The sequence below is a fragment of the Alligator mississippiensis genome, chromosome 7 (genome assembly GCF_030867095.1).
Source record: "Alligator mississippiensis isolate rAllMis1 chromosome 7, rAllMis1, whole genome shotgun sequence".
Lineage (NCBI taxonomy): Eukaryota > Metazoa > Chordata > Crocodylia > Alligatoridae > Alligator > Alligator mississippiensis.
The window spans coordinates 5,099,524-5,112,998 of NC_081830.1; positions in this window are offsets into that span (position 1 = coordinate 5,099,524).

The window sequence follows — 13,475 nt, forward strand, 5'->3', positions numbered from 1 at the left end:
CTACAGACAGGGTGGGATCTCCAGCCTGGGGATACCAGGGCCTGCGAGGATCTGCAGCTCCACTCCTCAAGGAGGATGACTGACACCAGAGATGCTCTGTAATCCCTGGCTCTGGGCCCTGCAGCTGTGCTTCCCCTGAAGCCCCTACGCAGCATTCAGTGAAGCCACCTGTAGCTACCAAGATGTTGGCACCTGTGAGTACTTAGTCTATAAGGCACAGCTCTACCCCTGCCTTCTTCAAACCTGTCCCCAGCCAAGGGCTCAAACCACAGTCTTGGCCGTTGAACAAACCCCAGAGGGCTGCTAGTGTAGAGGAGACAAGGTGACATGCACACACACACTTCTGCTCCGTACATGGCATATCTGGGGCCACGGTGACACAGGGCGGAGCAAGGGGTACAGAAAAACTGGGAGCAGAGTCTGAACGGACATGCAACAAGTATGTCAGACTCCTGCCCTGCACTTTGTTTCTGCTCAACATTAACTAAGGGACGAAGCTGAGGCCAGTCCAAGCCCCAACCTGCACAGGCCTGCCTGCCCCTCCAGCACTGCACAGCTCCATCTCCAGGGGAAGATCCCAAGCTCAGGCCCCATCACCCCAACCATCCCGGGACAGGCCTGGTGGGAGGAAGAGCCCCTGGAGCCAGCACCCAGGAGCCTGCAGACAAGTCTCCCTTGAGATGAAGCCAGGGAGCTCTCCAAGGATCTCCCATTGCCCTAGACAGGACACACTATGCATGAACCAAGGAGAGTCATGTACAGCAGTGCTTCTCCAAGAGGAGGTCCAGGGACCGGTGCTGGTCCACAAGCCACCAGTCGCTGGTCCACAGCAATTTGCCAGGAAAGAAAGAAATATATTTTCAGAAGCATAACATTGGTATGTCCTAGTGCCACAGTGCGTACGTTCCCACACTCCAGGTGACGTCACGTCGTGCGAGGTGAGGAAAGAGAAAGAAACAGGTGGTCCTGCATTTGTGTAGCGCTGTTACACGCATTGCTGCCACCGGCTGACCCGGGCACCGGTCCCTGGCCCACTGGAAAAAAAAATTGCCAGTTCACCACATCAGATTGTTTGAGAGTCCAATCTGAGCTCTTTTTCCTGGGTGACATAACCTACGTCAAGTCATAACAGGACATTTGAAGAGAGGAATTACCGATATAACCTGGTATAACGATAATGATACAAGTGAAGAGTCAAATGTCCCTGTCCCTGACTGCAACACCAAAGAAGGGAAGGACTTTGAACGATGGAAGAAGCAATGAATAAGCAAGGACACTAAGACGTGATTGCAGGCAGTCAGATTGCCCCCCAGAAGTGGAGCTCTGTGAGGGCCAAAGGGCACCCAGAGGAATCGGCACTTCTACATCAGTTCTCAGGTATCTACACCCTCCCGTGCCCACAGATCTCATTCATCTGCCCTCCAAGGAGCTGGGACTGCTAATTTCATTGACTCATGAGAACTGAGCTGATCTCACCTCAGAGCTTGAGGAAACCCACCCAGGGGAGCTCAGCACTAGACCTCCGCAGTTGCTGGATGCCCAGAAACCTCCCAGCAGGGCTCAGCACATGCGGTGATCGGGGCAGGTCCTGTCAGTCCAAGACAGTCTGCACCACCCGGTATTACTGTGCGAGACACACAGTGAAGCAAATCCTATTAGAGCTAATGCAAAAAACCCTGAGCACAAACTCCACTTGTGCCCTGTGCCACAGGAGGCTGCAGGGACCAGAGCAGCACAAGGCCAGGCCCAATGCTGGAGGGAGCCCACCTGGTGGTGTCAAGAGTTAACACTTTGACTGCACCAGTCACACATTCCTCTGCATGGGGTTACTGGGTGCACTGGTCACCACACTCAGCACTGGAGCCAGTCCTGATGGGAGGGCAAGGGCAGGGGCTGCTCTCCCAGCTCTCTCTAGGGAGAAGCCTGGGGACTCTCAGCCTCTCCCCTCAGCAGGCAGCTGGCCCATTTTAGTATCATAGGCAAACTTGGACGGCATGCTTTCCACCCCCTCATCCAAGGTGCTGATGAAGATGTTAACTAGTGCAGGCCTGAGGACCAAGCCCTAGGGTACCTCACTGCTCACATCTCGCCAGGTTGAGTACAACCCGTCCACCACTACTCTCTGGGTGTGCCCCATCAGCCAATTTTTGACCTATCCAACTGTGTAGGCATCAGTGCCAGAGTCACTTAATTTATTGATGAGGATGGGGTGAGAGACAGTGTGAAAGGCCTTCTAGAAGTGTAGAAAGACTACGTCCACAGCGACACCATCATGCAAGGATTTACTTACTTGGTCATAAAAAGCAACCTGGTTTCCATGCGTAGATCCTGAGGTGGTGCAGAGTCACTTGGAAGAACTGGATGCCTTTAAGTCGGCAGGCCCAGATGAGCTCCATCCGAGGGTGCTGAAGGCACTGGCCGACGTCATTGCAGAGCCACTGGCGGGAATATTCGAACGCTCATGGCGCACAGGCCAAGTCCCGGAGGACTGGAAAAGGGCTAACGTGGTCCCCATTTTCAAAAAGGGGAGGAAGGAGGACCCGGGCAACTATAGGCCAGTCAGTCTCACCTCCATCCTTGGTAAAGTATTTGAAAAAATTATCAAGGCTCACATTTGTGAGAGCCCGGCAGGACAAATTATGCTGAGGGGAAACCAGCATGGGTTTGTGGCGGGCAGATCGTGCCTGACCAACCTAGTCTCTTTCTATGACCAGGTTACGAAACGCCTGGACACAGGAGGAGGGGTGGATGTCGTATACCTGGACTTCAGGAAGGCCTTCGATACGGTATCCCACCCATACTGGTGAACAAGTTAAGAGGCTGTGATGTGGATGACTACACAGTCCGGTGGGTGGCGAATTGGCTAGAGGGTCGCACCCAAAGAGACGTGGTAGATGGGTCGGTCTCGACCTGGAAGGGTGTGGGCAGTGGGGTCCCGCAGGGCTCGGTCCTTGGACCGATACTCTTTAATGTCTTCATCAGCGACTTGGACGTGGGAGTGAAATGTACTCTGTCCAAGTTTGCAGATGACACAAAGCTATGGGGAGAAGTGGACACGCCGGAGGGCAGGGAACAGCTGCAGGCAGACCTGGATAGGTTGGACAAGTGGGCAGAAAACAACAGGATGCAGTTCAACAAGGAGAAATGCAAAGTGCTGCACCTAGGGAGGAAAAATGTCCAGCACACCTACAGCCTAGGGAATGACCTGCTGGGTGGCACGGAGGTGGAAAGGGATCTTGGAGTCCTAGTGGACTCCAAGATGAACATGAGCCGGCAGTGTGACGAAGCCATCAGAAAAGCCAATGGCACTTTATCGTGCATTAGCAGATGCATGACAAATAGGTCCAGGGAGGTGATACTTCCCCTCTATAGGGCGTTGGTCAGACCGCAGTTGGAGTACTGCGTGCAATTCTGGGCACCGCACTTCAAGAAGGATGCGGATAACCTGGAGAGGGTCCAGAGAAGGGCCACTCGTATGGTCAAGGGCCTGCAGACCAAGCCCTACGAGGAGAGACTAGAGAAACTGGACCTTTTCAGCCTCCGCAAGAGAAGGTTGAGAGGCGACCTTGTGGCTGCCTATAAGTTCATCACGGGGGCACAGAAGGGAATTGGTGAGGATTTATTCACCAAGGCGCCCCCGGGGGTTACAAGAAACAATGGCCACAAGCTAGCAGAGAGCAGGTTTAGATTGGACATTAGGAAGAACTTCTTCACAGTTCGAGTGGCCAAGGTCTGGAACGGGCTCCCAAGGGAGGTGGTGCTCTCCCCTACCCTGGGGGTCTTCAAGAGGAGGTTAGACGAGTATCTAGCTGGGGTCATTTAGACCCAGCACTCTTTCCTGCTTATGCAGGGGGTCGGACTTGATGATCTATTGAGGTCCCTTCCGACCCTAACATCTATGAATCTATGAATCAGGCAGGACCTGCCTTTGATGAAACCATGCTGATTGCCCCCGAACATGATCTCCCCTGCAGGCCCCCCACAGATGTGCTCCTGGATGATTCTCTCCAAGATCTTCTCCAGGACCGAGGTGAGGCTTACAGGCCTAAAGTTACCTGGGTCCTCCCTCCGCCCTTTCTTGAAAATTGGGACCACGTTACCTAGTGTCCAATCCCCCAGCACCTGGCCAGATGACCACGGACGCTCATACAGCCGGGCAAAGAGCTCCACGATGACCCCTGCCAGCTCCCTCAACACCCTTGGGTGGAGGGCATCTGCGTGTTACCTGGCTTGACGGCAAAGTGTCCTCATGTTCCTCTGTGTCTCCATCCCCCAGCAAACCAACTTGAAAGCTCACCGTACAAGATCATCCAGCCTGGAAGAAAAACCTCATCACTGAGGAAATGACCCCCAAATCCTGCCCTCTCCCGTGCCAACCTTCCAGGTCATTATATGCTGCTGCATCAATAGGGGCATCAGGCGACCAATTCCCTGAGCATCTTCCTTGGTATCCTGCAGCTCAAGTAGGGATGTTTTTAGCTCCTTATGTGAAAAGTTAAATAAAAGTATGAGGCCTAGATCTTCTGAGGCCCCACAATGGCTCTTGGCCCCTTGGCAGGCCTCCATTCCAACAAGGACCTAAGTGACAAGAGAGCCCAGTCTGACCAGACTGTCCCTGTGGCAGTCCAGTAGGGATGTTTCTCCACAAAGACACCCCCTCACCACACACCAGCCAAAACCAGGCTTTGGATGCCTTCCTGGGGCACCAATGTCTGGTCAACCCACTTCCTAAAGCACACCTGCAAGCCTGGGGTAATCGCTACCACCACCTGGGGTCTGGACTGTTTCCAGGCACTGCACTGTCACACCTGCCTAGAGCTCAGTGCTTACACTGTCCCCAGCCTTCAGCCCAATCAAGTCTTCATTCCCTCCCCTGGCAGGTGAGTGCACTCAGCACAGTGTGATGGATCCTGGTGGGGGGATCTGAAAACCTGGAGAGACCTATGGCTGACCCTTCCTGTGCCTGGTTTCTCCCTCAGCAACTGGACTGACAGCCAAAATCTGAGGCAAAGGAGATGGTCTGGGCTGGCTGGGAAATTTCTGGGGAGATGGGAGCACTAAGAATAATAGTGAATAATTCTCAGGTCAGCTCACGGCGGATTTCAATATCTGCATCACAATCATCGCAGACACCTCCAAAGGCCAAGTGCTCCTAGGAATGACTGGCCTGCAGCTCAGAGACCAGGTCCGTGATCACTGCATCACACAAGGACTGAGAAGGGACATGTCCTGGAGCCCGCACACACACTCCCCTTGCTGGCAGCCTGGTTCAGGTAGGAGCTCCAGAGGGAACCAGTTACTACCACTGATGGACCTTCCCAATCTGTTCAATCCCATGGGCACCCCCACTCCATCTGACTTACAGGTTTGTGGGTTAAATCCTGAGTGAGGTTAGCAAGCAAGCAGGGGGCAGAGTCCCCAGGCTTGGGATTGCAACACAGGAGTCCTGCCCCAGCATCCCTTGTGCCCCACCACCGTGTCTGTCTGGGCAAGTCCAAAGGGCACAAGGAAGGCCCTGCCTGCTCAAGTGGGCAGAGAGGGGAGCAGCTGCAAGGGGCCTGCAGGGTCCAGCCAGGCTCCCCTCCATGCTGCAGTCACCCATTAGTGACCCCGCCACTACCACACTGCCGCCCCTCATACCAATCTCATGAAAAGAGAGCTCAAGGATATTGTCTATAAGCAACCACAAGCCTTTCCTAGGGGTCCAGACCAGGGCTCAGAGTGGACTTTGTCATAAGCAGAAGAAGGAGGGGACTCCCCCGCACCAACCATCCTTCTCAGGGCACAAGTCTTCAGCTGCTCAGACAGGCCTGATCACAGACCAGAAACACACGCGCACAGATCTGCTCTTTTTACCACCTCCCCCAGGCCAGGCCCTGGGCTGACCCCTTTATGCAAATCCCCCTCAGGGCTCCCTGCTCAAGTAGCCACCCCAGGGCACTTAGCACCATTGCCCCCAGGAGCTGAGCTTTCCTCCTGTGCTCTTGGTTCCCCCCTCCAGCACCATGACTGCCTTCCTCTGCCCCCTGCTCCTCTTGGTCCTGGCTCCAGGTGAGTGCTTGGGGAGGCTGTGGGAGGTGGCAGTGAGAAGGGAAGATGGGCCAATCCCAACTGACCCTTGTTTTTTTCCAGGTGTGCAGTCCCAGCTCCAGCTCCAGGAGTCTGGCCCAGGGGTGGTGAAGCCGGGGGAGACCCTCAGCCTGACCTGCACCGTCACTGGTGGCACCTTCAGCAGCAGCTATTGGTGGAACTGGATCCGCCAAGCTCCTGGCAAAGGCCTGGAGTGGATGGGAATGTGGGATGGCAGCACACACTACAATCCACCCTTCCAGGGCAGAATCACCATCTCTGGGGACTTCTCCAGCAGGAAGTACCACCTGCAGCTCAGCTCCCTGACATCTGCAGACACTGCCATGTATTACTGTGCCTGGGACACAGTGACACAGAGCAAGGCAGGGGCTGCACAAAAAGGGGAAGCAGATTCCCCAGCAGCTGCTGTGGAAGACACCGAACAGGGCTTGCATGTTTAAGGGAGGGCCGAGGGGAAAGGTGATCCCAGTTCCCTCCAGCTCAGGCCCATGCAGATCTGCTCTTCAGGGATGGAGACCCCCAGAGTGCTCAGCTGTCCCCGAGCTCCCTGCAGCATCGAGGTTGCATCGCTGTGAAGGGGACACAGCTCTGACTTAGGCCAGTCCACACCAAGGCCCCTCTCTCCTGGGGCTCATCTCCATCGGGGCCCAGACCCTGGTTGCATAGTGCAAGGGGCAGAGGGGCTCTGGTATACCCAGAACTGAGCATCTCTGTGGCTCTTACATGATGTCATTGTCACCCTTGCAGCCTTAACACCTGTCCCAGATGCTCCATCCCCTCCACTAGTGAGCTACTGCCCAGCCTAGTCCTCCCAAAGACCAGACCTGGGATCATCTGTCCGCCATGGTCTCCTTTTCCTCTCAAAGCTGCTCTCTGGTATTATTTTGGCACATCCAGGCCCCAGTTAGGCAGACACAGACAGAGGCAGCTTTCCCTGCCCAACCCAGGTCCTTACTTGAGGAGAGAACTGCAGGCCTTGGTGTCTCCCCAGCACCAAGAGACCATTGCTGGAGGTGAGGTATGTGTCCTTGTCCTGCCAGTGCCCCTCACCCCTGGGCCCCCTGCTGGAGCTGGGGACACCTCGGGGCCGGGTTGTGTGTGCGTGCGTGCGTGCATGTGCATGTGTGCACGCTTCCCAGCACATCCCAATACCTGCTTTGGCTCTGTCTGCTGCAACACACGTGTGCACATTTCCAGACCCATTTCATTGTCACTTTAAGCAACTTCATTGGTGTCAAAGCTCACGTGACATCACTTCCCGATTTGACGCGACTTCCTAGGTGATAAAAAGTTCATGATCCGGCCCCACATTGAAAAAGGTTGGACACCCCTGCCATAGACTTACCTGCTTGCAGCTGCCTGGGCTGATCCCACCACCCTGCCTGGCTCTTTGCCGGGCACGAGAGATCCTTGCAGGCAGGAAAGCTGCCAGCCTGCAAAAGGAAATCCACTGTGCCTGTGATTATGTCCTTTGAAGAGGAAAATCCACATTTTTTTCTCCTTTAAATAAGAAAGAGTCTGCATTTTTAAGCAACAAAACACAGATGCCTGCCATGAGTAAGGACAGCCCTGGGGCTGCAGAGCCCCAGTCTGTGCCCAGCCTCTCCTGCCTGCTGAGAGTCTCCCTTGTGATAGGGAACATTAATGAGCTCCTTATTCCTGCTCCTTTTCACTTCTTCCACATGTAGGTTTGGGGAAGGATTGTGGAAATCTAGGGCTCTGGGGCTTCCTTCCTGGGCCTTATTATTTACCCAATTACTCCTTCCTTCAAGTGTCTTCCCTGCTAGCTGAGTCCAGCCCAGAGGGGGTGAAGACTGGAGAACCTTCCCACTAACCTGCGCTGTCCCAGGTGACTCCATCAGCAGTGCTTGTGCTTGGAGCTGGCTCCAGCAGCCTCCACGGCAATAGCCGTAGACACTGCCGGAGGCCGAGTGCACCTGCGAGTGACAGCCCTGCAGCTCAGAGACACGGCCCCGTATCGCTCAGGGCCACTGGTTCCAGAGGCTGAACTTCCCTGAAGTTGCTCCAGCCGAGAGCCCCGGGGGTGCCTCATCCTCACCCATGACAACATGGCTTTCCACAACCAAGACTGCCTCCAAAATAGAGGCCCAGCTGTGGGCACCAAGATGCCCCCATGGTGCTGACCTCTGCAGGGGCCACCTGGGAGTGGGACTGGGAGAAAAATGTACCCCCAACCCTGTACAACACCGTCATGATGGAGAGGGCATCTGCATCAACTGGGCTGAAAACCCCTGCACTTGCCTGCTGACTTCTAGCACAGGTTCAGCACCCGCTGCCTTGTAGCAGAGTCTCTCTACCCCCTGAGGGTACTTGGGAAGAACATAACAGGTACACAGGGGTGGGTGGGGACAGAGCACTGCCACCTCCCAGGAGCAGGGCTGGGGCAGGGTGAAGGCAGTGGCACCCCCCTGCAGGCCACACAGGCACCGGCCAGATGTGGGGCAGGGAGCTCATACACGGTGGCTGCCGTCACCATACGCCGCTCCACACCACCACTAAGCCGCGCGTTCGAATAGCTGGTCGCACACGCAGCTCTCTGGGTGCTGATGGGTGGCATGCAACTGGCCAGGTGCATGACCTGTCAGCAGTCCTCAGAGCTGCATGTGCGACTGCCATGCAAAAGCAGGGTGCAACGGCATGGGGTGGCGGCTGTAAGCCCCCCTCCCTCTCCCCACTTTGCATCCAGCAGAGCCCATCAACTACTACGAGCATGGGTCCTGCTCGGCTCAACTGGCCCTGGGACTGCACAGGTGAAGAGCTCTTCCAACCTGCCATGCGACCCGAGGCAAAGCTGCTCAGGCCCTGATCTTGTGATCTTCTCCCTCCTGTGCAGTGCCTTGAAGGATCAGAGACCTCACCATGGGGCCAAAGCAGTGCATGAAGATGAGGTGCAGCATATGAAGCCCTGCACCAGTGCCCTGTGGCCCTGGAGGGTCTCTGACCCCTGGCCTAGAGTTCAGCTCCCTTCCTCCCCCAGTAAGTAGCCCAGCCACACCATCCAGACAAGGTGACCTGAGTATGCCTGATCCTGACCCTGCCTCGGCTAGCCTGTCTCTGGATTGCAGCACCGCACCACCAAGCAAAGACATCTGGGTGGCCTGACCATACCCCTCCAGCCCTAAACATGCCAGCAGCAACATTAGTGCCTGCCTCTAGCTCTAGGCCTAGCCCGCGGCTCCAGGAGGCTAGCAGCCCCCTGCAATGCTCTGGACCTGACTTACCAAAGGGCTCCTCCATGTCCGGTCACCCCCGCCCCCCCCCAACTCTGTGGCCCCAGTTACACTTCTTCAAAAATGTTGAAGACCTCTGCTTTGCAACACTCCTGCATTCACCCTCTCACACCAGGACAGGGGATTACTCCGACACAAATCCAAAGACCACCACAGCAATGGCAACAGCACAAGCAACCAGCCCAGAAACACCAGCGGAAGAAAAGCAGGCACAGCATGGAGGTAAGAGGTTAAAAATGAGTGTAACAAGGGGGACACAGCGAACAGCACCCAAGGGAGCTGTCAGCTCCAGCCAGGACAACAAAGCCCAGGGGCCAAAGAAGGATGCATTGAGGCAGCTCCCAGCCTCTCTGCAGGGATCGAGCTCTGACAGTGCCAGAGTATGACACGTTTAGGGCCTAAGCTATGTCCAGTTTAAGAAGACCCATGCAATAAAAATGATACTTTATTATTCTCACAGAAAAGACAGTGAAAATATAAATATGAAAGCTTTATATTTTCATATAAAGAAACCCAAAGGCACAAAGAAAAATTTTCCCCACCGATACCCACAGAATGGATTTTCATGAAATTGTAATATAAAGTATTGATATTTCCACACACATTTATGAAGTTAATATGAATAATAACTGTGGAGCCATATGCATGTCTGTTTTGTCATATTAGAATGAAAATGTCCATATTTAGAGTCATTTTCCCAGATCTCCTTTATTTACCAACTGATAACTATTAAACTTGATCTTGAGTCAGGTTTTGATTCTTTTGTAGAGGTCCCTCATATTGTGAGGCCCTAAACTGTAGCTCGATTGAGTCATTTATGCCTAAATGCGGCGCTGAGCTCTGAGCCCCCATCCCACAACCGGAAGCCCAGGGCAGGGGCACAAACCTCTCCTCAGCTTCCTCTCCAGGCCGCTCCTCTCACAGCTTCTCCAAGAACAGCAAACAGCCTCCCCACTGCAGTGCCAGGGGCAGCTGGGCTGAGCCCGCTGGTGCTGATGAGGAGAGGATTGAGATAATTAGGTCCCTCATTAACCCTTTCCAGCCTGCTGCCCTCTAAGCCCCCTAGTCCCCATCATGCCATGGAAGGGGTGCATCAAACTTATGTATAGAGGATTCAAGATACCCCAGCAGGCTCACATTACCCCTCTGCAGGCAATCCCATGGGTCAGGTCCCTGCAGCTAAGCCCCCGCCACAGCTGGAGAAACCCCAGTAAGGATTCCCTTTTGAAAGCAAGTCAACCCTCTGTTGCACTGGCCAGGAATCAAAGCCAGGTCTCCCATATGGCAGTCAATAGTAGTACCACTGAGCTATCTTTGCCAGGTTTCTAGAGAGCAACTCCAGGCTCTAGTGCCTCAAGGATCCTCCATGTGTTGTCTGCACACTGAGCTGCCCAGCTTCATGCCACAGCACGGCTGGAAAAAAACCTGAGCTGCCACCTGCAACTCGGGGCTTTGATCCCTCTGGGACCCACTGCACACCACCCCTGGGAAGGTAGGGGGCTGTGGATCAGGGGTGAAGGGCACTGCTAGTGTATGGTGTGGGCTATGCTAAAGTGTTATATGTGGCCATTGCACCCAGCTCTGGGGTGCATCTCTGCCCTCCCCATACACCCTTATATGCAGCTGTTACACCCAGAGCTGGGAGCATATCTGCCATGCCCATGCACTGTTATATGGAGCTATTACACCTCGGAGCTAGTCTACCCCATGCCATGCCATGCCACGCCACACTGGGGGACTCTCTTTGGCACCCCTGACCACATGGGCTGGACCAGGGACAATTTCCAGCTGTAATCCCAGCCCCAAAACAAACCCAGTTCCAGGAAAACCAGTAAGCTAGGAAAACCACAGAGGCATGACATGGGGTTGGGGGTTTTGGTTGTAGCCGTTTTTTGTTTTTGTTTTTTTTTTCCTCAGGACATAGGCAGGCAAGGTTCTTTGAATAAATGTGATATCTTTTCTTACACCAACTGAGGAGTTGGAAAAAAATGCTCAGACTCAGTGTTCAATCCACTCCTCATCCTTTCTTACTCAGACAAGGCTGCACCTGGGGAGACACCCTACAGCCTCTGGCTCTGGGCAGGGCACACCACATCTCACCCCCTCTCCTCCGAATACCAGGGGAAATGGGGCTGGGATCCACACACTGTCTCCTCCTGCAGCAGCTGCCCAACCCCAGTGCAGCCAGCTCCGAATGGGGCAGGATCCGAGCTGCTGAAGTGCTGGCAGCACCTCACAGCGAACACCCTGCTCCCAGCCCCATGTCATTGCAAAGTCTCAGACGGGCCCAAGCCAGGTACCGCCCAACCTGGTCTGAGCACATCTGAGCCACAATGGCCAGGCACACAGTCCAGGCAGGAGTGATCCTGGATCCATGGAGCTCCCCTGGGAGGGGGTCTCAGACCAGGAGACACCATCTGCCTTGTCTCAAGATCCCAACCTGGCTCTGGGGTTCTTGGGGAGTGGGATCTCTCTGGCTGGAGCCCTTTAAACTTGGGTGAAGAGGCAGGGGTGGGAGGGCGAGCTGGAGCCCACGTCTCCAGGGAGCATCTGCACCCCTCTCAGAGAAGGTCAGTCCCTGGCTAAGCCAATGGCACCCAGGGGAGAACAAGCCACCTCAGAGAGGAGTGTGCACCCTGTTTATCAGTACAGCATGCAAACAGCACCCAGCTTTTTCTGCCAAATGTCCGAGGGCTCCCACCTGCTCCAGTCCGACAGCAGGGACCCTCAGCACAAGGGAAAAAGGACCGAGGTCAGATGACCCCAGCCGGGTGACTATCTAGCCTCCTCTTGAAGACCTCCAAGCTAGGTGATAGCACCACCTCTCTTGGGAGCCCATTCCAGATCCCGGCCACCCTTACTGTGAAAAATGTTTTCCAAATATCTAACCTAAATCCACTCTCAACAAGTCTACACCCATTATTCCTAGTCACTCCCTGGGGTGCCTTAGTAAACAGCGCATCCCCCATTCCCCATTGACCTCCCCTAATAAATGTATAGGCGGCCACAAGATCTCCCCTCAGCCATCTCTTGTGAAGGCTGAAGAGATTCAGCACTCCCAACCTCCCCCCATAGGGGCTATCGCAAAGGCCACTAATCATGCAAGTGGCTCTCCTCTGGACCCTCTCCAGATTCTCCGTGTCCCTCTTGAAGTGTGGCACCCAGAACTGGACACTAGTTTACGCCCTGTGTTGCTCTGAGCTTTCCTTTTGCCCGCTATATGCCTGAAGAAGGACTTTTTATTGTCCTTGATTGTTGAAGCCAGCCTGAGCTCAAGCCCCGTCTTGGCCTGTCTAGCTGATTCCCTGCAATAGCGCGCCAGGGAGATATATTCCTCCTTGGTGGCTGCTCCCTGCTTCCATTGCCCATACATCTCTTTCCTTGTCAGACAGGTTCGTGAGTCCATGGCCTCACACTCTTCCTCTGGGGTTCACCTTCCAGACCCTCCAAACAAAGGGTAACCCACCCGGTTGTGGGGGCTAGGAGTTAAGGGGCCCCGACCCGCCTTTCGCTGGGGTAGTAGCTGGCCTGGCATTTCCCGGGGGCTCCCACACCACCCACTCCAGCAGGGTGCAGTTGTAGGTCATGCCCAGGACCAGGAGCCTCCACACCATCCCCTGCAGCTCCTCCCTTACCTCCAGATGATATCAGCAGCCCTCCAGCCAAATGGAGGGCAGCAGAACTGCCCTGTTTATACGGACAGCCCCCGATTCAGAATGGCTGCCCTCATCAGGCACCTGGCAGCTGCCAGCTCCAGGCCCTTCAAGTGGCTGGCACCAACAGTGCCCTGCCACAGGTGCCTATACAAAAATGTGTCTCTCCAAAGCAAGAACATTTACTTTGGCACCATATTCATCTGCAGCATGATGAGCATGGAAAGGACATCTGTTTCAGACTGACTCATCTGCCCTTCCGTGTGTCAGGGCTTGTCAGTACTGTCCAGCACATGCAGTCAGATGCGGCCATTTAGGAGCCCCAGGACACAGGGCTGCAAGGCACTCCTGTGGCATGGGCTCCACTGCTCTGCTCTCTTCACCCCCATGCCCTGGAGTCCTTGTCACAGCCTAGTCACACAGGGACTCCACCAATCATCAGTGTTGGGACAAGTCATCAGAAGTCTGCATTGGATGGACA